Below are 2473 nucleotides of genomic sequence, written 5' to 3' on the forward strand. Positions count from 1 at the left end.
TGATGATGAACATTTTTTAATGTGTCTGATAGCCATTTGTATGTCTTCATTGGAAAAGTGTCTGTTCTTGTTTCATTTATTCTTCTCCTGATAGTTGTCTTTCTCTGCTTGACTTATTTCGCTAAGCATGATACGCTCTAGTTACATCCATGTTGTTGCAAATGGCAAGATTTCATTTCTTTTGATGGCTGCAAGATGGGATTGGGAGGGAGACAAACCATAAGTGACTCTTAATCTCACAAAACAAACTGAGGGTTGCTGGGGGGAGGGGGTTTGGGAGAAGGGGGTGGGATTATGGACATTGGGGAGGGTATGTGCTTTGGTGAGTGCTGTGAAGTGTGTAAACCTGGTGATTCACAGACCTGTACCCCTGGGGATAAAAATATATGTTTATAAAAAATTAAAAATTAAAAAAAAGAAAGTTATATAAGTGGACTCATAACAAAAAAAAAAGTGTCCGTTCATATATTCTGTCCATTTTTTGATATGATTATCTGTTTTGTGTGTGTTGAGTTTGTGGAGTTCTTTATAGATCCTGGATATCAACCTTTTGTCTGTACTGTCATTTGCAAACATCTTCTCCCATTCCGTGGGTTGCCTCTTTGTTTTCTTGGTTGTTTCCTTTGCTGTGCAGAAGCGTTTGATTTTGATGAAGTCCCAAAAGTTTATTTTTGCTTTTGTTTCCTTTGCCTTTCGAGACAAATCTTGAAAGAAGTTGCTGTGGCTGATATCGAAGAGATTACTGCCTATGTTCTCCTCTAGGATTCTGATGGATTTGTGTTTTACCTTGAGGTCTTTTTTTTTTTTTAAGATTTTTATTTTTATTTTATTTTGTCAGAGAGAGAGGGAGAGAGAGCGAGTACAGGCAGACAGAATGGCAGGCAGAGGTAGAGGGAGAAGCAGGCTCCCTGCCAAGCAAGGAGCCCGATGCGGGACTCGATCCCAGGACGCTGGGATCATGACCTGAGCCGAAGGCAGCTGCTTAACCAACTGAGCCACCCAGGCGTCCCTACCTTGAGGTCTTTTATCCATTTTGAGTTTATCATTGTGTACGGTGTAAGAGAGTGGTTGAGTTTCATTCTTCTACATATAGCTGTCCCGTTTTCCCAGCACCATTTCTTGAAGAGATTGTCTTTTTTCCACTGTATATCTTTTCCTGTTTTGTCGAAGATGATTTGCCCATAGAGTTGAGGGTCCATATCTGGGCTCTCTACTCTGTTCCACTGGTCTATGTGTCTGTTTCTATGCCAGTACCATGCTGTCTTGGTGATCACAGCTTTGTAGTGAAGAGATACAGTAAAACAGATCAATGAAACTAGAAGCTGGTTTTTTGAAAGAATCAATAAGATCGATAAACCATTGGCCACAGTAATCCAAAAGAAAAGAGAGAAAGCCCAAATTCATAAAATTATGAATGAAAAGGGAGAGATCACAACGAACACCAAGGAAGTAGAAGCAATCATCAGAAGTTATTATCAACAGTTATATGCCAATAAGCTTAGCAACCTAGATGAAATGGATGCATTCCTGGAAAACTATAAACTCCCAAAATTGAACCAGGAGGAAATCGACAACCTGAATAGACAGATATCTAGTAATGAGATTGAAGCAGTGATCAAAAACCTCCCAAAAAACAAGAGCCCAGGACCTGACGGAGTCCCTGAGGAATTCTACCAAACTTTCAAAGAAGAAATAACACCTATTCTCCTGAAGCTGTTTCAAAAAATTGAAGCAATAGGAAAACTTCCAGACTCTTTCTATGAAGCCAACATTACCCTGATCCCCAAACCAGGCAAAAACCCTACCAAAAAGGAGAATTTCAGACCAATATCACTGATGAATATGGATGCTAAGGTTCTCAACAAGATCCTAGCAAACAGGATCCAACAGAACTTTAAAAAGATTATCCACCATGACCAGGTGGGATTCATCCCTGGGCTACAAGGATGGTTCAACATTTGCAAATCAATCAATGTGATAGAACAAATTAATAAGAGAAGAGAGAAGAACCACATGGTCCTCTCAATTGATGCAGAAAAAGCATTTGACAAAATCCAGCATCCCTTCCTGATTTTTTTTTAATTAATTAAATTTTTTTAATTTATAATTTTTTATTTTTATGCCCAGGGGTACAGGTCTGTGAATCGCCAGGTTTACACACTTCACAGCACTCACCAAAGCACATACCCTCCCCAATGTCCATAACCCCACCCCTCTTCTTCCAATCCCTCCCCCCAGCAGCCCTCAGTTTGTTTTGTGAGATTAAGAATCACTAATGGTTTGCCTAAAGTATAGGGATAGAGGGAACATTCCTGAACTTCATCAAATCTATTTATGAAAGATCCACAGCAAATATCATCCTCAATGGGAAAAAGCTTGCAGCCTTCCCGTTGAGATCAGGAACATGACAAGGATGCCCACTTTCACCACTCTTGTTCAACATAGTGTTAGAAGTCCTAGCAACAGCAATCAG

Source organism: Mustela putorius, unplaced genomic scaffold, assembly GCF_011764305.1.
Source record: "Mustela putorius furo isolate JIRA1106 unplaced genomic scaffold, ASM1176430v1.1 tig00000238_pilon_pilon_pilon, whole genome shotgun sequence".
Classification (NCBI taxonomy): Eukaryota; Metazoa; Chordata; class Mammalia; order Carnivora; family Mustelidae; genus Mustela; species Mustela putorius.